Source organism: Oncorhynchus tshawytscha, linkage group LG28 (genome assembly GCF_018296145.1).
Source record: "Oncorhynchus tshawytscha isolate Ot180627B linkage group LG28, Otsh_v2.0, whole genome shotgun sequence".
NCBI classification, from domain to species: Eukaryota; Metazoa; Chordata; class Actinopteri; order Salmoniformes; family Salmonidae; genus Oncorhynchus; species Oncorhynchus tshawytscha.
The window spans coordinates 44,064,007-44,087,147 of record NC_056456.1 but is presented as its reverse complement, the minus strand read 5'-3'; the positions used below and the strand labels follow the sequence as shown (position 1 = coordinate 44,087,147).

General features: G+C 42.0%; 1 protein-coding gene across 5 annotated transcripts in view; it reads right to left on the bottom strand.

Annotated features, from left to right (window-relative positions):
- Nucleotides 1-16,765, bottom strand: part of LOC112237435 (ankyrin repeat domain-containing protein 12-like) — a 48,245-nt gene extending 31,480 nt beyond the window's left edge. For 4 of the 5 annotated variants that reach the window (XR_006080257.1, XM_042308323.1, XM_042308324.1 and 1 more), the window contains exon 1: nucleotides 16,613-16,764. The gene's annotated coding sequence lies outside the window, so the exon portion shown is untranslated. Of the gene's footprint in view, nucleotides 1-16,612 lie in introns of all 5 variants that reach the window. The other variant, XM_042308325.1, reaches the window with a different exon arrangement.
- Between the last annotated feature and the right edge of the window lie 6,376 nt (nucleotides 16,766-23,141).

Below are 23,141 nucleotides of genomic sequence, written 5' to 3'. Positions count from 1 at the left end.
ATCCTGACCTGTTGCATCACCGCCTGGTATGGCAACTGCTCTGCATCTGACCGTAAGGCGCTCCAGAGGGTAGTGCGTACGGCCCAGTACATCACTGGGGCCAAGCTTCCTGCCATCCGGGACCTATATAATGTTGTGTCAGAGGAAGGCACAAAAAATTGCCAGAGACTCCAGCCACCCCAGTCATAGTATGGCAGTATGTATGGCAGTTGCCAGAGACTCCAGCCACCCAGGTCATAGTATGGCAGTGTGTATGGCAGTATGTATGGCAGTTGCCAGAGACTCCAGCAACCCCAGTCATAGACTGTTCTCTCTGCTTGGCAAGCGGCACCGGAGGACCAAAAGGCTCCTTAACAGCTTCTACCCCAAGCCATAAGACTGCTGAACAATGAATCAAAATGGCCACCGGAGTATTACATTGACCCCCCCCATTTAATTTGTACACTGCTGCTACTATCACCCCCCCCTACCTCCATGTACAAATTACCTCGACTAACCTGTTCCCCTGCACATCAACTCGGTACCAGTACCCCCCCATGCACATCAACTCGGTACCAGTACCCACCCCTGCACATCAACTCATTATTGTGTTACTTTTTCTGAAAATATTATTTGAACTCTTATTGAACTGCAGTGTTGGTTAAGGGCTTGTCAGTAAGCATTTCACTGTAAGGTCTACAACTTGTTGTATTCAGCATTTCACTGTAAGGTCTACTGCACCTGTTATATTCTGCATTTCACTGTGAGGTCTACTACACCTGTCGTATTCAGCATTTCACTGTAAATCAAATCAAATTTTATTTGTCACATACACATGGTTAGCAGATGTTAATGCGAGTGTAGCGAAATGCTTGTGCTTCTAGTTCCGACAATGCAGTAATAACCAACAAGTAATCTAACTAACAATTCCAAAACTACTGTCTTATACACAGTGTAAGGGGATAAAGAATATGTACATAAGGATATATGAATGAGTGATGGTACAGAGCAGCATAGGCAAGATACAGTAGATGATATCGAGTACAGTATATACATATGAGATGAGTATGTAAACAAAGTGGCATAGTTAAAGTGGCTAGTGATACATGTATTACATAAGGATGCAGTCGATGATATAGAGTACAGTATATACGTATGCATATGAGATGAATAATGTAGGGTAAGTAACATTATATAAGGTAGCATTGTTTAAAGTGGCTAGTGATATATTTACATCATTTCCCCTCAATTCCCATTATTAAAGTGGCTGGAGTTGAGTCAGTGTCATTGTCAGTGTGTTGGCAGCAGCCACTCAATGTTAGTGGTGGCTGTTTAACAGTCTGATGGCCTTGAGATAGAAGCTGTTTTTCAGTCTCTCGGTCCCAGCTTTGATGCACCTGTACTGACCTCGCCTTCTGGATGATAGCGGGGTGAACAGGCAGTGGCTCGGGTGGTTGATGTCCTTGATGATCTTTATGGCCTTCCTGTAACATCGGGTGGTGTAGGTGTCCTGGAGGGCAGGTAGTTTGCCCCCGGTGATGCGTTGTGCAGATCTTACTACCCTCTGGAGAGCCTTACGGTTGTGGGCGGAGCAGTTGCCGTACCAGGCAGTGATACAGCCCGCCAGGATGCTCTCGATTGTGCATCTGTAGAAGTTTGTGAGTGCTTTTGGTGACAAGCCGAATTTCTTCAGCCTCCTGAGGTTGACGAGGCGCTGCTGCGCCTTCTTCACGATGCTGTCTGTGTGAGTGGACCAATTCAGTTTGTCTGTGATGTGTATGCCGAGGAACTTAAAACTTGCTACCCTCTCCACTACTGTTCCATCGATGTGGATAGGGGGATGTTCCCTCTGCTGTTTCCTGAAGTCCACAATCATCTCCTTAGTTTTGTTGACGTTGAGTGTGAGGTTATTTTCCTGACACCACACTCCGAGGGCCCTCACCTCCTCCCTGTAGGCCGTCTCGTCGTTGTTGGTAATCAAGCCTACCACTGTTGTGTCGTCCGCAAACTTGATGATTGAGTTGGAGGCGTGCGTGGCCACGCAGTCGTGGGTGAACAGGGAGTACAGGAGAGGGCTCAGAACGCACCCTTGTGGGGCCCCAGTGTTGAGGATCAGCGGGGAGGAGATGTTGTTGCCTACCCTCACCACCTGGGGGCGGCCCGTCAGGAAGTCCAGTACCCAGTTGCACAGGGCGGGGTCAAGACCCAGGGTCTCGAGCTTGATGACGAGCTTGGAGGGTACTATGGTGTTGTAAGGTCTACTACACCAGTTGTATTCAGCATTTCACTGTCAGGTCTACTACACCTGTTGTATTCGGCGCAGGTGACTAATAAAGTTTGAATTTATACTGCTGAGACAGAGACAGACAGAGAGAGAGAAAGAGAAACACAGAGAGAGAGAGAGAAACAGAGAGAGAAACACAGAGAGAGAGAGAAACAGAGAGAGAGAGAGAGAAACAGAGAGAGAGAGAGAGAGAAAGAGAGAGAGAGAGAGAGAGAGAAGAGAGAGAGAGAGAGAGAGAAACAGAGAGAGAGAGAGAGAAACAGAGAGAGAAAGAGAGAGAGAGAGAGAGAGAGAAACAGAAAGAAACAGAAAGAAACAGAGATAAACAGAGAGAGAGAGAGAGAGAAACAGAGAGAGAGAGAGAGAAACAGAGAGAGAGAGAGAGAAAGAGAGAGAGAGAGAGAGAAACAGAGAGAGAGAGAGAGAAACAGAGAGAGAGAGAGAGAAACAGAGAGAGAGAGAGAGAAACAGAGAGAAAGAGAGAGAAACAGAGAGAGAGAGAGAGAAACAGAGAGAGAGAAGCAGAAAGAAACAGAAAGAAACAGAGAGAAACAGAGAGAGAGAAACAGAGAGAGAACAGAGAGAGAAGAGAGAAACAGAGAGAGAGAGAGAAACAGAGAGAAAACAGAGAGAAACACAGAGAGAGAAGAGAGAGAGAGAAACAGAGAGAAACAGAGAGAAAGAAACACAGAGAGAGAAACACAGAGAGAGAGAGAAACAGAGAGAAACAGAGAGAGAGAAACACAGAGAGAGAAACACAGAGAGAGAAACACAGAGAGAGAGAAACAGAGAGAGAGAGAGAAACAGAGAGAGAAACAGAGAGAGAGAGAGAGAGAGAGAGAGAGAGAGAGAGAAACAGAGAGAGAGAGAGAGAGAAAGAAACAGAGAGAGAGAAACAGAGAGAGAAAAAAATTAACAAGGATGAAGGGAGAGAGCCATGAGAGAGAGTGTTAAACAAAACCAAGACTAACATATTCTGCTGTTGGCTTGACTAACATGCGGCTGTGTAATCTGTAGGCCTCCCCCCTACCACCGCGTCTCTCTCTGAACACACATTGAAGCCTCACAGTTATTGAGATGGGGGAGCTAAAGCCAACTGCAGGGCAGATAGTACCGACACTTCATATCATAACACTTTCAGTTTCACAGCCTCATTCACACCCTGCTGCATTGAGCCAAATACATTCTCTCTCTGAGTGATATGTCTGTGTGGTTGGACCTGAAGGCCTCACAAGGAAAGTAAAAGACAAGGAAAGGACATTTCTCCAGTCCCAACAAGAAGAAAAAAGGCAAGTTTAGGTTTATAATTAGGGCTAGGGGAAGAAGAAAAAAAGATTTTGAATAGGAATCAATTGTTTGGTGCCGTGTAACCCCCCCCAGAGCCTGGTTAATCTAATTCTCCTTTCTAGGTTTCTTCCCTGGTTCCTCTCTAGGTTCCTGGTTCCTGCCTTTCTAGGGAGTTTATCCTAGCCACCCCTCATAGCCTGGTTCCTCTCTAGGTTTCTTCCTAGGTTCCTGCCTTTCTAGGGAGTTTATCCTAGCCACCCCTCATAGCCTGGTTCCTCTCTAGGTTTCTTCCTAGGTTCCTGCCTTTCTAGGGGAGTTTTTCCTAGCCACCGTGCTGCTACACCTGCATTGCTTGCTGTTAGGGGTTTTAGGCTGGGTTTCTGTACAGCACTTTGAGACATCAGCTGATGTAAGAAGGGCTTTATAAATACATTTGATGCCCACAAGGATAGTAAAACAAAATGTGTGTGTCAAAAGTAGTCTTAACTGCTGGGACTGATGTTATGTAATACTTTCAAACAACTGTTCAAATCATAAACGACCCTGGAGATCAGACAATTCCTCTCGTTCGGTTGTACAGTCGTTGAGGTTGTGTACAGTCGTTGAGGTTTTGTCTCTCAGTTCATTAGGATTAAGATCGGTGTCAGTCGACTAGTTCGGTGCTCTGAGTAGTGTGTGAAATAGGCTATACAAAACCGTCTGCTATTCAGCGTCTTAGTTCATACTAACTGTTAATGTTGTTGTTGGACAAATGTGCATAATAATCTAATAAAAGGCTTAGATTAGAATATGGCCATCAAAAAGTATAAAATTTGCATTAGGCTAACTGACCTGTGTACGAGAAACAGTAAAAATAGAAATCTGATTTTTTTTAAATGGGGGGGGCTTCCCCCTAAGGAGACACAATGCATGGAGTTAAAAATAAAAAAAATTAAAAAGAGGAACGTGTAGGTTTGTCTTTGAATCAGTATGAGTAAAGTTACTGGAGATTCTTGTCCTGCGTGCCTAGTAGTAACACAAGTACCTATCACAGGAAATGACTGCTTGGTGTGTTCCGTCGTCACAGTGAGACAAACAGCATGACTATACTACTACATCATGAAGTCATAAAAACGAGCCCAAATGACACAAACGTGGTCTGAAACAAACAGTCAGTTGGCCCGGGAGTTTCACATAGAAATATATCATGTAGAACATATGATTATTCTGAAGGTTCATAGAAATATATCATGTAGAACATATGATTATTCTGAAGGTTCATAGAAATATATCATGTAGAACAGATGATTCTTCTTGCATAGACAGCTGGCATGTTTGGAGGCTTGTTCAGACAAATTAAACAAGGGCCTTGCATAGTCAGAAATACATGATGTAACCTTGACGGTTCAGATAGAAATACATGATATAGATTGAGGAACACGTGATTCTTCGTAGCCACAACTGTATATGTAACTGAGATCCTTTAGAGTCACGCTTTCATGGTGAGGTAAAAACCAACGTCACCCTCGGCCCAAAATGAGAATTCCCACTTGATCTAAAACAAAAATGGTGAAGACATTGGTTTCCTAAAAAGCGAGAAGTCTGTGGTACGAAGCCGACCAGTTAGGCCTTACATATACAGTTTGGCTACGAAGAATCACGTGTTCCTCAATCAATATACATATCTGTGTACAAGTAGGTACTGAGTGTTCTGTACATACCTAAACTAAACACAAGCCAAGGCTATGGGACACTGGGGAGAGGGTTCTAGACTTAACATTTATTCATTCAGTCAGTGATTTTACATCACAACAATTCTTTCTTTCTGTGGAATCAAGCAATATAAATATATTTTAAAATCTTAGTCATTCACAGCGGTTTATTTTTTTAAAAGTGTAATGACAACAGAGATGGTATTTGACTGTTAAAACACAGTTCCAGAATTGGTGTCATTTAAAAATATATATATATTGTTTCCCAACAAAGAGATTAATTTGCCTGTATCTTTATTAGAGGTCGACCGATTGATCGGAATGGAGATTAATTAAGGCCGATTTCAAGTTTTTCATAACAAAATCGGGAATTTGGTATTTTTGGACATCGATTTGGCCGATTTAAAAATGTTTTTTTTACCACACCTTTATTTAACTAGGCAAGTCAGTTAAGAACAAATTCTTATTTTCAATGACGGCCAAGGAACAGTGGTTAACTGCAGTGGTTGCACTCCATGAGGAGACTGACCTATAATAACTACAACCTAAAACTTATTACCTGGGAATATTGAAGACTCATGTTAAAAGGAATCACCAGCTATATGTTCTCATGTTCTGCGCAAGGAACTGAAACGTTAGCTTTCTTACATGGCACATATTGCACTTTTACTTTCTTCTCCAACACTTTGTTTTTGCATTATTTAAACCAAATTGAACATGTTATATTATTTATTTGAGGCCAAATTTATTTCATTGATGTTTTATATTAAGTTACAATAAGTGTTCCTTCAGTATTGTTGTAATTGTCATTATTACAAATAAATAAATAGTTGGCCGATTAATCGGTATCAGATTTTTTTGGTCTTCCAATAAATCGGTATCGGCGTTGAAAAATCAATCGGTCGACCTCTAATCTTTATATGCACTAATATCATTAGGCTAATTTATTTGGGGCTAATATCTACCCAAGTAAGTGGAAACTCAAAACACAGCTAGATCACCAACTGTAAATATACTACCCACTGCTAGTAGCCATTTACTAAAAACAGTCCATGTAAGCCCGCTGTCCAATGAGGCCTCTGCAATCGGTATGGCCAATGTGCATAATCATTGTGTGCCAAGTATCTCAAAGCCATATCAAATATACCCACAGAAAGTGGAGAACCTCCTCTCGTCAACCGTGACAACGTGACAGCTGGGTTTTGCCAACAATTGGATTTTATGATGTTATATGACTGTGTAGATTGTGCAGCTCACAGCAATGCAACCCAATTGAAATTTACTCGCACAGGGGGGTCATGAATGTAGGATGTGGGCGTAATAAGGGTTTTAAATACAGTAGCAGAGACAGTGAAAATAGCTGAAAACAGTTCAAATGGGAAGCTGAGAAAACGCCTCTCCCACGGGAAGGAAAGACCTCAGACAAATTGCGCAGGGAGGGGACAATTGGCAGGAAAACGCAGTACAAAAAGGACACATTGCTATGCCTAGTTATTTTTAAATCAAGTTGCAGAATGATTTTCCAATTGGTAGGGCTATACTTCTCCTCCGTAAAAATACTAAAATAGTTATATTAGCATAGCTTTTAGAAACAGTTACACAACGGGTGGGTATAATCTTGAATGCTGATTGGTTAAAACCGCATTCCAGCCGGTGTCTATTCCACAAGTTACCACCAGCTAAATCCATGACGTTAAAATGCCTATGTACTCTGTTCCATCTGACTGTGCAATCCACTGTCTCATCAGCCCAGCCAGACAATTTATAAACTTGATCTCTGCTATGAAACACATAATCTAAATCAGAATAAAACAATGCCAGCCTCAGCAACTACGGCAGAGCCAGCCTCAGCAACTACGGCAGAGCCAGCCTCAGCAACTACGGCAGAGCCAGCCTCAGCAACTACGGCAGAGCCAGCCTCAGCAACTACGGCAGAGCCAGCCTCAGCAACTACGGCAGAGCCAGCCTTAGTTAAATATGAATAAAACGATAGCGGACTCGGTGGGAAAGAAAGGAAAGAAAAGCACGTCGTCACCTGTTTGGCAGTTCTTCAGCTTCACGCTAAATGATCAAGGTGAGCCAGAAGACCTGACCAAAGTCACTTGGAGAATATGGAAACAGATTACTAAGGCAAAGGATGGCCAAACTACAAATCTCAGTCAACATTTACTAGTTTATCATTCTGCGGAGTTTGCTACTCTGGGGCAGAAAAGGTGGACATGCTGCTGTTCCTTGCCAGAAACCTTTAGGTAGGCCTAAGACATGGTAACAAACAACTAGACCTACCACTCGTGGTGCTAGACTTGTGGTAGTGGACTGGACCCCACCACTCTAGTGGTCCATCAATGTACGCACTTACTTGACAAAAACAATGTAGTGTTTACATTAGGTAGGTTAGTTCAAAACAAGTATTTACCATAGTTAGGTTTTACCATATACTGAGATCAAACTACCAATAGATGCCTCTGTATGTAAACAGATAAAAGGGGGGGACCCTGAGGAGGCCACCATCTTGTTTACATCAAACTACCAATGGATGTCTGCCTATTGGGGCTGACCCCATTTAGTCAACTGGTAGATTCCTTGGCTGGCAAAGATTTTTTTTATCGAGCAGTAACAAAAAAATAAAGGGAACACTAAAATAACACATCCTAGATCTGAATGAATGAAATATTCTTATTAAATACTTTTTTCTTTACATAGTTGAATGTGCTGACAACAAAAATCACGCAAAAATTATCAATGGAAATCAAATTTATCAACCCATGGAGGGTCTGGATTTAGAGTCATACTCAAAATTAAAGTGGAAAACCACACTACAGGCTGATCCAACTTTGATGTAATGTCCTTAAAACAAGTCAAAATGAGGCTCAGTAGTGTGTGTGGCCTCCACGTGCCTGTATGACCTCCCTACAACGCCTGGGCATGCTCCTGATGAGGTGGCGGATGGTCTCCTGAGGGATCTCCTCCCAGACCTGGACTAAAGCATCTGCCAACTCCTGGACAGTCTGTGATGCAATGTGGCATTGGTGGATGGATGCGAGACATGAGTATTTATGCTGCAGTAGTTTATGTGTCGGGGGGCTGGGGTCAGTTTGTTATATCTGGAGTACTTCTCCTGTCCTATTCGGTGTCCTGTGTGAATCTAAGTGTGCGTTCTCTAATTCTCTCCTTCTCTCTTTCTTTCTCTCTCTCGGAGGACCTGAGCCCTAGGACCTGAGCTCCAGGACTACCTGACATGATGACTCCTTGCTGTCCCCAGTCCACCTGGCCATGCTGCTGCTCCAGTTTCAACTTCCACCTGACTGTGCTGCTGCTCCAGTTTCAACTGTTCTGCCTTATTATTATTATTATTCGACCATGCTGGTCATTTATGAACATTTGAACATCTTGGCCATGTTCTGTTATAATCTCCACCCGGCACAGCCAGAAGAGGACTGGCCACCCCACATAGGAAGAAACCTCTCTAGGAACCAGGCTAGGTTTTGGCCTTTCTAGGGAGTTTTTCCTAGCCACCGTGCTTCTACACCTGCATTGCTTGCTGTTTGGGGTTTTAGGCTGGGTTTCTGTACAGCACTTTGAGATATCAGCTGATGTACGAAGGGCTATATAAATAAATTTGATTTGATGTCCCAGATGTGCTCAATTGGATTCAGGTCTGGGGAACGGGCGGGCCAGTCCATAGCATCAATGCCTTCCTCTTGCAGGAACTGCTGACACACTCCAGCCACATGAGGTCTAGCATTGTCTTGCATTAGGAGGAACCCAGGGCCAACCGCACCAGCATATGGTCTCACAAGGGGTCTCATCTCGGTACCTAATGGCAGTCAGGCGAACTCTGGTGAGCACATGGAGGGCTGTGCGGCCCCCCAAAGAAATGCCACCCCACACCATGACTGACCCACCGCCAAACCGGTCATGCTGGAGGATGTTGCAGGCAGCAGAACGTTCTCCAAGGAATCTCCAGACTGTCACATGTGCTCAGTGTGAACCTGCTTTCATCTGTGAAGAGCACAGGGCGCCAGTGGCGAATTTGCCAATCTTGGTGTTCTCTGGCAAATGCCAAACGTCCAATGGTGTTGGGCTGTAAGCACAACTCCCACCTGTGGATGTCGGGCCCTCATACCACCCTCATGGAGGCTGTTTCTGACCGTTTGAGCAGACACATGCACATTTGTGGCCTGCTGGAGGTCATTTTGCAGGGCTCTGGCAGTGCTCCTCCTTGCACAAAGGCGGAGGTAGCGGTCCTGCTGCTGGGTTGTTGCCCTCCTACAGCCTCCTCCACATCTCCTGATGTACTGGCCTGTCTCCTGGTAGCGCCTCCATGCTCTGGACACTACGCTGACAGACACAGCAAACCTTCTTGCCACAGCTCGCATTGATGTGCCATCCTGGATAAGCTGCACTACCTGAGCAACTTGTGTGGGTTGTAGACTCCGTCTCATGCTACCACTAGAGTGAAAGCACTGCCAGCATTCAAAAGTGACCAAAACATCAGCCAGGAAGCATAGGAACTGAGAAGTGCTCTGTGGTTACCACCTGCAGAACCACTCTTATTGGGGGTGTCTTGCTAATTGCCTATAATTTCCACCTGTTGTCTATTCCATTTGCACAACAGCATGTGAATTTTTTTTTTTGAGCAGTGTATATAAAAATTGTATAAAAAAAATACAAATGTATGGCACACGAGACAGCAGTCTGATTCAGTCTGAATGGCAAACCTGTATCAACAGTAGTACATTTACTGTTGATTCGAAATTATCGGAATTTACTATGTTTGTTTGGCTACAGTAAGTTCTGTTAAATCCATTCAATATAGCCATATTACCGTCTTAACGTTGTCGTTGTAAAAGTGGACATGTTTGCAGAGCGCACAACCTAGACGCACAACCTTTTAGTTATTGACAAATTATTCATTATTTTGTTTGCTCTGGTCAAATCTTTGAGTAAGAGCACAAACCTGATTACGCATAGAAGTAGACCTAGTCTATCTGGCCTGCCTGCAAATGTAGGCCTATAAATGTGTCCCTCTGGGGATATGATACCATTTCTGATGGTCTTAACTCACCATTTAAAATGTGGAGCTTCTCAAAAGTAATAACTTCCTTCACCTCAAAACAGCAAGTGAACAAAAATCTGTTTCCGCATCTATTGAGAATGACAATAGTTCCTCAACGTAGCCAATTGGAAAAATCTTTTCAGCCCTCTCCCTTTCGATGACCACTCAGCACGAAGGGGGGGGATGATGCTCTGAAACATCATAAAAACAGGTCTGATTACTTATCCCTTGCGCAAATAGTCTACAGCTGTGTCTGTCCAGAGCTCACTGGTACAGGAAACACGGAGGCCCCAGACTATTCAATACATTGTTGCAAGTATGCTAACGTGAGCTCTGGGCGAGACCAAGTTTAATAGTGTTTTTGACATACAGTCAATGATACAGTAGAAAAATAAGTCTACATACAATGTGAGCAAATGAGGTGCGATAAGGGAGGTAAAGGCAAAAAAAGGCCATGGTGGCGAAGTAAATACAATATAGCAAGTAAAACACTGGAATGGTAGATTCGCAGTGGAAAAATTTGCAAAGTAGAAATAGAAATAGAAAATAATGGGGTGCAAAGGAGCAAAATAAATAAATACAGTAGGGGAAGAGGTAGTTGTTTGGGCTAAATTATAAATGAGCTATGTACAGGTGCAGTAATCTATGAGCTGGTGCTTAAACAAACTCTTATTTACAATGACTGCCTACCCCAGGTGAAAACACAGACGACGCTGAGCCAATAGTACACCACCCTTTGGGACTCCCAATCGCAGGTTGGTAGTGATGCCTCTAGCACTGAGATGCAGTGCCTTTAGATAGGGGCGCCACTCTTGAATCATAACATCCTATCCTTTGTGAACTCACCCCAACATGCAAACACATTTCTATGTAGTAAAAAATAAAAAAATAAAAAAGGAAGGAAGAGAAGTGTTTTTGATGACATCATCAGTGTGCATCGTGTGATTTTAACTATTCATGAGTAGGCATCATCTACTAATTGGTTGAGGAGGTCATTGGAAACACTGAGATAAATATGAAGTAGAACATTTTAGAAATGCCCCTTTAATTTATTTATTTTTAAAGTCAGTTTTACTGATAGAGGAATTAATACTAAATGACAAAGAAATTAATCCAAATAAGGCATAACAGGGCATTATACTCATTGTGAGAGTCCAAGATGAATGGCAAGTAATTGCCATTGCTCACTGGTTGTTACTGAAACCGATGTAAGTTTAGATTAACAGATAATCTATTTTTAGTTGGGGTTTTTTGCACGGACTGCGTCTCAATTTACCACATCTGCAAATATCGCCGTTCTGCATGTGCAGTGAGATGTGGCAGAGCTAGAGTGGTGTTTTGCCATGAGACACCACAAAAAAAAATATATTTTCTACTTGAGATTCTTCAAAAGTAGCCGCCCCTTTGCCTTGATGACAGCTTTGAACAGTCTCTGCATTCTCTCAACCAGCTTCATGAGAAATGCTTATCCAACAGTCTTGAAGGAGTTCCCACATATGCTGAGCACTTGTTGGCTGCTTTTCCTTTATTTTGGTTACTACATGATTTCATAAGTTGATCAATATTATTCTACAATGTAGAAAATAGTCATCTTTTTTTTTTAAACCCTTGGATGAGTAGGTATCCAAACATTTGATTGGTACTGTATATGTAGGCTGTTTTGCCCACAAGCCTCACAAGACTCGTCTGAAGGTCCCCGGTAAAAAAAAATAAGTATACAGTGTGTTCAGAAAGTATTCAGACCACTTGACTTTTTCCACATTTTGTTACGTTACAGCCTTATCCTAAAATGGACGAAAAAAAAAATCCTCAATTTACACACAACACACTATAATTCATCAAAAAAAAACAGAAATACTTTATTTCCAAATTGAGCTCAGGTGCATCCTGTTTCCATTGATCATCCTTGAGATGTTTCTACAACTTGATTGGAGTCCACCTGTGGTAAATTCAATTGATAGGACATGATTTGGAAAGGCACAAACCTGTCATATATAAGGTCCCACAGTTGACGGTGCATGTCAGAACAAAAAACCAAGCCATGAGGTCGAAGGAGTTGTCCGTAGAGCTCCGAGACAGGATTGTGTCGAGGCACAGATCTGGGGAATGGTACCAAAAGATTATTCTTAAATGGAAGAATTTTGGAACCACCAAGAATCTTCCTAGAGCTGGCCAAACTGAGCAATCAGGGGAAAAGGGCCTTGGTCAGGTAGGTGACCAAGAACCTGATGGTCACTCTGACAGAGCTCCAGAGTTCCTCTGTGGAGATGGGAGAACCTTCCAAAAGGACAACAATCTCTGCAGCACTCCACCAATCAGGCCTTTATGGTAGAGTGGCCAGCTGGATGCCACTCTTTAGTAAAAGGCACATGACAGCCCGCTTGGAGTTTGCCAAAAGGCACCTAAAGGACTCTCAAACCATGAGAAACAAGATTCTCTGGTCTGATGAAACCAAGATTGAACTCTTTGGCCTGAATGAATCCCTACAGCGAAGCATGGCGGTGGCAGCATCATGCTGTGGGGATGTTTTTTAGCGGCAGGGACTGGGAGACGAGTCAGGATCGAGGGAAAAATGAACTGAGCAAAGTACAGAGACAGATCCTTGATAAAAACCTGCTCCAGAGCACTTAGGACATCAGACTGGGGTAAAGATTCACCTTCCAACAGGACCACAACGATTTGTTTAAAAAAAATGTTTTTGCTTTTGTCATTATGGGGTATAGTGTGTAGATTGAGGGGGATTTATCCATTTTTAGAATAAGGCTGTAACATAAAAGGTGGAAAAAGTCTAGGGGTCTGAATACTTTCCGAATGCACTGTGTTGACAGTCATTAAATCCACAAGTAATTGTGCATGCTGAACAACAAATGAATTAGTGGGCGATGGTGATTTCCGATAAAAAGTGAGGGGAGAAAAAGCACACACTGCCGCCGCCCCCCCCTTATCTGATAGTGGGTGGTAGATGCCTAGTTTCCCTTCTGACTCAGCTCAGGTGCCAACATAGACATCATTTACAAACACACAGAGAAAAGTCAGCTCAGGTGCCAACATAGACATCATTTACAAACAAACACACAGAGAAAAGACAGATCCAGATCAGAGAAGCTCAGACGGATCCAGATCAGAGAAGCTCAGACGGATCCAGATCAGAGAAGCTCAGACGGATCCAGATCAGAGAAGCTCAGACGGATCCAGATCAGAGAAGCTCAGACGGATCCAGATCAGAGAAGCTCAGACGGATCCAGATCAGAGAAGCTCAGACGGATCCAGATCAGAGAAGCTCAGACGGATCCAGATCAGAGAAGCTCAGACGGATCCAGATCAGAGAAGCTCAGACGGATCCAGATCAGAGAAGCTCAGACGGATCCAGATCAGAGAAGCTCAGACAGATCCAGATCAGAGAAGCTCAGACAGATCCAGATAAGCCACTAAGCTTCATCGGAAGCAGACTTTAAATTTAGAATGGATAATGAATGCGTTTACACAAACGTTATGTTATCAAGTCATTCCTCTATTCAAGCCCGAAACATTTCAAACTAAAAACGTATCATTCCTGTATCTTGATACGTATCGTCTTGAAAAGGGAAAGATGCACATCTCTACTAAAAATGTAAATAACGGCAGGGTAAAGTGACTAGGCATCAGGATAGATAATCATAAGAGAAGAGAGTAGCAACCGCATACGAGAGCGGCGAGGGTATTGTGTCGGTATGCGCGTGCATGTGAATTAGGGTCGGGACGATACCAGTATCGCACTATTTGTTTGTATCGTGACAGGGAAACAAAAACACAAAAAAGGGGATTTAACTTCTTAAGGAAAACAACATGGATGTTGGAAACAAACGTCATTGTGATTTATTTTATATTTTACATTCAGGAACAGAGTGAAATCTGCTTTGTGTTATCATTTTTTTTTGGGGGGGGGGGTATTGCGATACTGATATCATACCAGCCCTAAATGTGTGTATTTTTTTTGTCAGTGTCATGCATACAATAATGTGATTATTGTGGAAAGTGAGATTAGGAGTGGCAGGAAGCCTAGTGGTTAGAGCTTTTGGCCAGTAACCGAAAGGTTGTTAGATCGAATCCCCGAGCTGAGAAGGTCAAAATCTGTCATTCTGCTCCTGAACAAGGCAGCTAACCCACTGTTCCAAGGCTGTCATTGTAACTAAGAATGTGTTCTTAACTGACTTGCCTAGTTAAATAAAGATGACATTTTTTTTTACAAGTTTGATTAAAACTTTTACATGCTTTGGATGAAGACCGATTTCCCTAATAATCCTGTTTTCATGGACACATCTGAAATCAGGCAACCTTGACGGCACCGATAAATGCAGAAAATCAAAACAAACATTCTAGCACATCAAACATATTATTTTTGGGAAGCATATTTGATTCTGAGTTTGGACATATAAAGTACATGTGAAAACTACTTCTAAAAGAAGCATATATTCAGCTGTTCCAAGTACAACTCACTCGCCAAGCGTGCTTGGCTGGTGTATGGGCAAATCAAATGCACCGCTGGAACGCCGATTAAGGTATTTACATGTCCTAATAATTTGAAAGATTACTCAGAAAACCAGGTGTTTTTAAACGGCATATGCTTACCTCCGATTATGACCTTACGCCAATTAAGATAAGCGGAGTACGGTGTTCACATAACTACTGCATAGACTGACATAATAAGTTCAATATGCAAAATGTACTCTGTGATAGTGAGTTTTAAGTACTTGGTACTACAGTAACACAAATGAGGAACATGATGTGACAACAAAATACAATTTTAGTGTAGTGATGATCAAAGTTAAACAGACATTCAAACCAGAATTCTGTCATCGAGCTAAATAACAATTCAGGGTGGTATCAAAGGCCCATTTTTAAAGTATATAGGAAAATATATAGGACTAGTATTTTGGGGGAGAGGGTTTGTTTTCAACATGTTAAGTGTTTAAGACAAACCCTAGGGTTAGTCACTATGCATTCTGTAATTAACTTCTTTATTGCACACACATTACTATGATTTTGATTATTTAGGGTGGAAGGCGTACAGCTATATTTTGTAGTAGGAAAAAGGGGAAAACTATTTAGATAAGCGGAGCCCTACTTGCAACTAAATTCAGATTCAGTGTCATTATCATTGCTGCCTCACTGAAGACAATAGCTGGATATCAATTTCAACCTGTATTGCTCTGATATTAGGCTATACAAAATACTGCAACAGCATGGGAGGGTAGAAATGACATCACCCTTGATTTGATATTTCATCATACTTCATGGAGACAGTTCATTCTGCACCCATTGTGGCTATAATACAATGTATTTATTATGTTATTGTCATGAACGAGAGACGTGAAGTATTATTCAGCTCGCACTGGTGGCTTGGTTTTTGTATAGGATCTGAGTGATACGTCCTTTAGACAAAAGGTTTCCAGAGCGAAGGACGGTCACACCAGACAGACAGACAGGCGGTTCAACCAACACACACCCCCCCCCAAAAAAATGCTTGACTCGCTGCTGTACCTTGGCTGTACTGTTGTCAGATTTACAAATAGCAAATAATTATCATTGTTATTATTATGTGCATTTTTGTTTTACAGATCCAACGTGGCAAATATTCAGACGTTTTAAACGTATATGGACATAAATGGACGCGAATACAGTTAGCTTGCTAGCTAGTTAGCCCGGGTTAACGTGGATGGTGTTTAGAGAATAGCGTACTTACGCTACGTTCGGCGCTGGAACGCCTGTAATGAGGGCTACAGTAGTTACGTTGACGTTAGCTATTCCTTCTGGAGACTACGTAGACTACGTTACATAAAATGTGTCGAATTTGCTACCTGGCAAAAGTCTCGGTCAATTTACTGTGTAACCATAGTCTGTTGCAGGGGGGAAAATACTTTAAAGATATATATTTTTTTTTTAATCGTTCAATGTGTAAGTTACATGGAGTAAAAATAAATAAAAATAATCATCTCGTGTAGACAAAAGCCCGCTGAGGCGAATACCTTACAGGCTAGCTGAAGCTAACTAGTTAGCCACCAGTTGTCACCCAGCTTTTCCCTTCGACACACAGCAACACACAGCTATAATTATTCATATTATTAGCATAAAAGCAACTTTGACACATAAGTAAAACACCTGTTACTTAAATGCGTCCATAAAAAAAAAGTAGGTGACATACAAGTCCAAAAATAACAATAAAAGTTGTGGCCATAGCTAACGTCAAAGTTGATTAGCTTGCGAGCTGGGGTTTTACCTATGATCATGAGCAATCAAATCTAAATAAATATGAACATTTAACTTTCTGCTTACCTTTTCAATACCCATCAGGTTCTGCCTGTTCATTCAGATCGTGAAGATAAAACTACGTAGCTTGTAAAACAGTAATTTCCCAAAATATTGAACAGTAGCTAGACTACGGGCTATGTGTGACGTCCAGTTTATTGCTGGGTTTGAAAACATCCCCGTCCGTCCTTCGTCTTCAAGAAGAAACTCCCCCCAGCAAATCATGCAAACGTCGCTCCCATTGGCGGAGAACAGTCATATTGGTCACGTGAGTCCTGACAAAAAAAAAAAAACATTTTTAAGGGTCTAAGTCTGCTGGATAATGGGTATGTCAAGCTATTTACCACATTTTAAATATTTCCCGGAACTGATAGAAATGGCTTCGATATAATAATAAAATAAACATCTTCGTTAGGTTAGTATGTACATTTTAAAGTCGTGTTTTATTGCGTGTATAGATACCGAATGGTGAGTATTTTGTAAGTCAACTTTTGGGGTGCATCGGAGAGGGAGAGGTGGGTGACGCTGGGCGCGTCATCCTTTCCGCTCCGCTCTGCGGCTTTAGGGAATGTTTTTCGAACATGTCGAATGAAGACATAACAGAGAGGTAAAATCTGACTATGTGCATTCAATTGTCATTTATATGAATGCATAGACACTGTATTCTAGTTCCGTCGATGTGTTGCATCATTCCTGCCGCTCTGTCTATATCGAATTGTTGTGGCGCAGTGATATTTGCATTATATGGGTATTAAAGCGCATGCGCGATTGGGAGAACACTATGAAAGATTGTTTATTATATTGACAAGAGATTCGAGTGCCCGCTCGAACAATAGAAATACATGTCCTCAAAGATGGAAGGCATGAGGAGAGGGCGAGATCAGGTGGGACCATTCTAGCCAATGAGAGGGTAGATACGCGTGTATATACAGGCCATAGAGATAGATATAGGACTCAGCTTTATCTGTGTCATTATAGCGTCCGTGACGCTGTTTCATTGAAAGCCATCTCCATTTTCTTCCTCTTCTTCATTGGCTGATAATTCTCAACTCATAGGTATCCCCATCCATTTGACACATTTAAAATTGTGGAAGGCCTCAATTGCAATGTCCATGCAAACAAACGTCATTACCATCACGATAAACTTAAACGGGAGGAGGCAAGTCATAATACAATTGGCTTAGTTGCCAATTTATTATTTAACATTACTATTACAATAGTACCCCCTTATCGGAATGGGTAACTGTTTACAAGTTGCTAGCTATCCCAAATGCATGACATCCGTCATAACGGTGCGGCAGGGTAGCCTAGTGGTTAGAGTGTTGGACTAGTAACCGGAAGGTTGAAAGTTCAAATCCCCGAGCAGACAAGGTACACATCTGTCTTTCTGCCCCTGACCAGGCAGTTAACAGGCCGTCATTGTAAATAAGAATGTGTTCTTAACTGACTTGCCTAGTAAAATAAAAAAAATAACGTAACAGAGAGCTTATGGGTAAAGCCTCGTTCACATTACACGAGTCCCACCGTTACTACAGATGTCATGTATTTCAATGGGGACGTCCACAACGGCGTGGAATCGTAACACACTGTGCTGCCATCCTGTTAGAAGGTAACAGATTATTTTATTACAATGGTTAAATTGGATTTTCAATGTGTTCAATGGTGTTATTTGCCCCCTAGTGGATGTTTCTGGTACTTAGAAAGACGACGCAAACAGGAAGTAGAGAATTTGTTCCGCACACATAGAAGCAGCTACAAACAACGCTACGGTGCAGGTCTTTCAATGTAGTTATTTCTTGTCACGCTACAGCCTTGGAAAATATTGGTTTGTAAGTTCAATTCAAGCATTTAGCTAATGATGATAATCTTGTTATTGATAGAGTTGCTTCCAAGCCTCTCTGCTGTATATAGCCTCTCTGCTGTATAAAGCCTCTCTACTGTATATAGCCTCTCTACTGTATATAGCCTCTCTGCTGTATAAAGCCTCTCTGTTGTATAAAGCCTCTCTACTGTATATAGCCTCTCTACTGTATATAGCCTCTCTACTGTATATAGCCTCTCTACTGTATATAGCCTCTCTACTGTATATAGCCTCTCTACTGTATATAGCCTCTCCTGTATATAGCCTCTACTGTATATAGCCTCTCTATTGTATGTAGCCTCACTACTGTATAAAGCCTCGCTACTGTATATAGCTTCACTACTGTATATAGCCTCTCTACTGTATATAGCCTCTGTTTATAGCCTCTACTGTATATAGCCTCTACTGTATATGGCCTTGCTACTGCATATAGCCTCTCTACTGTATATAGCCTCTCTACTGTATATAGCATCTCTACTGTATATAGCATCTCTACTGTATATAGCCTCTCTACTGTATATAGCTTCTCTACTGTATATAGCCTCTCTACTGTATATAGCTTCACTACTGTATATAGCCTCTCTACTGTATATAGCCTCTCTGTTTATAGCCTCTACTGTATATGGCCTTGCTACTGCATATAGCCTCTCTACTGTATATAGCCTCTCTACTGTATATAGCATCTCTACTGTATATAGCCTCTACTGTATATAGCCTCTCTACTGTATATAGACTCTCTACTGTATATAGCCTCTCTACTGTATATAGCATCTCTACTGTATATAGCCTCTCTACTGTATATAGCCTCTCTACTGTATATAGCCTCTCTACTGTATATAGACTCTCTACTGTATATAGCCTCTCTACTGTATATAGCCTCTCTACTGTATATAGCCTCTCTACTGTATATAGCCTCTCTACTGTATATAGCCTCTCTACTGTATATAGCCTCTCTACTGTATATAGCCTCTCTACTGTATATAGCCTCTCTACTGTATATAGCCTCTCTACTGTATATAGCCTCTCTACTGTATATAGCCTCTCTACTGTATATAGACTCTCTACTGTATATAGCCTCTCTACTGTATATAGCCTCTCTACTGTATATAGCCTCTCTACTGTATATAGCATCTCTACTGTATATAGCCTCTCTACTGTATATAGCCTCTCTACTGTATATAGCCTCTCTACTGTATATCTGTAACTTGTTCTCTGTAATATCGTATAGCTTTGGAATCGTGACATTACATACTTGAGGGAAATAGGCAGGTTTGTCGACTCAACCTGATTTTGAGAAGGGAATGAAGGACAATTAGCTTAGCAACCGCGTGACGCAGCATGACAAAGTGAATGTGATTTGTCTAGTCTGCTGGGTGGGGCGTTATACGTGCCTCCATTCATTACCCAATGGATTATCTCTCTCCCTCTTTCTCTAATATCTCTGAGTCTGTCGAAGAACAGGAAGTTACCAAACCACAGAAGAAAATAAAAATGTGGTTTTCGGTAGGAACTATTAAACAATTACCCATTCCTATAAATGAGTACTTTTCTTAATAAGCCAATTATGACTGCCTTCCGTTGAAGTTTGATGGTGATGACATTTGTTTTTTATTATAATTATTAGGTGGAGGTCGCTAGCTACAGTGGTATCTTCAACCTAGCCTCGCTTTTAGCTAGCTGCTCTGCAGTGCAAGCTAGCTTGACTTGCTATAAAGTTAGAAGCAAGTTGAGGAAAAAGTAACAGAACATGTTTTATCACCCCCCAAAACAACTAATATATATTTCTATACAAAAATACATGAAATAAATATTTAAAAAATGGGGCTTCAGACCAAATTCTTCCAGGCGTAGCATAGCGTTGGCCAGAGCAAGGAGTCTGAGTAGCCAGGCAAATGTGCACCCACTTATATCCGTGCATTCAATAACATCCTAATCATTACTACATTTCTATTAGATCGAATGAGCCTCATGTAGCAAATTAGCAATACATTTTTTTGTTGTCGACCAAATTTGACACGCGATTGGCTTTCCATTCAAAAACTTACCATATCATGGGCTTATTTTCATGGACAACTTTTGGGCGGAATAAAACCTCTTGCTTTGCCTCTTCCTCTCTGACATTATGTTGCAGAATGCCTGCTTAATCTGGAAGCCAGCCACTCCACTGTGTCAGAGGAAACACCGTACACCTGGCGAATGTGTCAGCGTGCATGCACCTGGCCCGCTAGAGCATGATGGGACAAGGACATCCCTGCGGGCCAAAACCCTCCCCTAACCTGGACAACGCTGGGCCAATTGTGTGCCGCCCCATGGGTCTCCCGGTCGCGGTCTTGTGGCACAGCTAGCAACTGCGATGCACTAATATGAGGAAATATATTTTCGTATATAAACTGACGGCCAAATTATGACACAAATCATTTGAACTGCGAGGCTGGTAACTCTAATGAACTTATCCTCTGCAGCAGAGGTAACTCTGGGTCTTCCTTTCCTGTGGTGGTCCTCATGACAGCCAGGTAACTCTAATGAACGTGTCCTCTGCAGCAGAGGTAACTCTGGGTCTTCCTTTCCTGTGGTGGTCCTCATGACAGCCAGGTAACTCTAATGAACGTGTCCTCTGCAGCAGAGGTAACTCTGGGTCTTCCTTTCCTGTGGTGGTCCTCATGACAGCCAGGTAACTCTAATGAACGTGTCCTCTGCAGCAGAGGTAACTCTGGGTCTTCCTTTCCTGTGGTGGTCCTCATGAGAGCCAGGTAACTCTAATGAACGTGTCCTCTGCAGCAGAGGTAACTCTGGGTCTTCCTGTCCTGTGGTGGTCCTCATGAGAGCCAGGTAACTCTAATGAACGTGTCCTCTGCAGCAGAGGTAACTCTGGGTCTTCCTGTCCTGTGGTGGTCCTCATGAGAGCCAGGTAACTCTAATGAACGTGTCCTCTGCAGCAGAGGTAACTCTGGGTCTTCCTTTCCTGTGGTGGTCCTCATGAGAGCCAGGTAACTCTAATGAACGTGTCCTCTGCAGCAGAGGTAACTCTGGGTCTTCCTTTCATAGTGCTTGACGTTTTTTGCAATTGCACATGAAGAAACCTTTAAAAAGTTCTTGAAATTTTCCAGATTGACTGACCTTCATGTCTTAAAGTAGTGATGGATTGTCGTATCTCTTTGCTTATTTGAGCTCTTCTTGCCATAATGTAGACTTGAGCTGTGTTTGAATACCCATTCTAACATAGTGTATACTACATATTTAATGAGTATATACTACATACTATTAGTTCATTTTAGTATACTGGAAACGAATGGTATCCTTTCAGTTGAGCTACGCCTGTCTACCGGAAAGTTGATGCTTTCGCTATGCAACCGCTTGTTATTTTAACAAATTGCTAGCTAAACATTTTACGATTTCGGGTTTGTTCGTAAATTCAGACTCTCGGAGCGTTCAGAGCGCACACTGGACTGGCGGAGGAGCTACGGTTGATCCGAGGGTTCAACCGGCAGTCAAGCACTGGCTAACGTTGGCTAGTTATTCCAGACACATCATGAGAGAACACCTCACTCTGACCATTTTACTCCCCCAATCAGAGCTGGTTAGGTTGTTTGTGTTATCCAGAGCGTTGGTGACTAAATGTGCTGCTGGCAACAATTTAATTACGCTTTTTTTTTGCTGATGTTTACTGACACCGGCCATATTCAACAGGTGTTGAATGTTTGTAAATTCATCAGTTATTCTGCGGGAGAAATCAGAGTAGATAGCTAAGTGGTAAAGTTGTACGATTCAATGGCTAATGATGTCAATAAACGTTGTTGGGTAGTTTAGTTAATATACTGCCTGGCATGTTCGATGTATTAGTAGCTAGCTAACATACCGGTACATACTGCTGTAATGCTAATGCGGTTCGTAAGGACAGCATAGCTAACAAATTGTCAGCCAACATAACGTGTAACGTATTTGAAAAGGCATTACTTTATTACATATTTCAATTTTCTTAACATATGTTTATAAGCAATGAATTTGTGTCTGACTTTGGCTGCATATTTTCCACCATTTTTAATCTAATCTGAAAACACGAAGCCACGCCCATTTTCTGAATAATTGCATTATGGGTCCTATAAGCATGGAAATAGTGTCCACTGCACGTATACTTAGTATTTTGGCGAATTTAGTACGTCATCCGGGAGCTTTTGGCATACTAACCTATGACCAATAAGTATACTATATACTCAATTCACTTCACAAATAGTAGTGTTAGGGAAGTCAGTAGAAGTATTCAAACACAGCTTTGGTCTTACCAAATAGGGATCTTTCTGTATACCACCCCTACCTTGTCACAGCACAACTGATTGGCTTAAACAAGGCACACCTGTTAATTGAAATGCATTCCAGGTGACTACCTCGTGAAGCTGGTTGAGAGAATGCAACGAGTGTGCAAAGTTGTCATTAAGCCAAAAGGTGGCTACTTTGAAAAATCTCAAAAATATTTTGATGTAATACTTTTGGTTCTGTGTGTTATTTCAGTTTTTCTTCTATTCTACAATGTAGAAAATAGTAAAACAAAGAATGGAATGAGATGTTGTGTCCACTTTTGACTGGTACTGTACGCATTTTACCCCATCAATTGATGCTCTCAATAAGAATACATTTCTGTGTGAGGCTTGTGGCAACTTTAACAAAATTCACACGAGTTCCTATTCTTTCCGGCAGTTT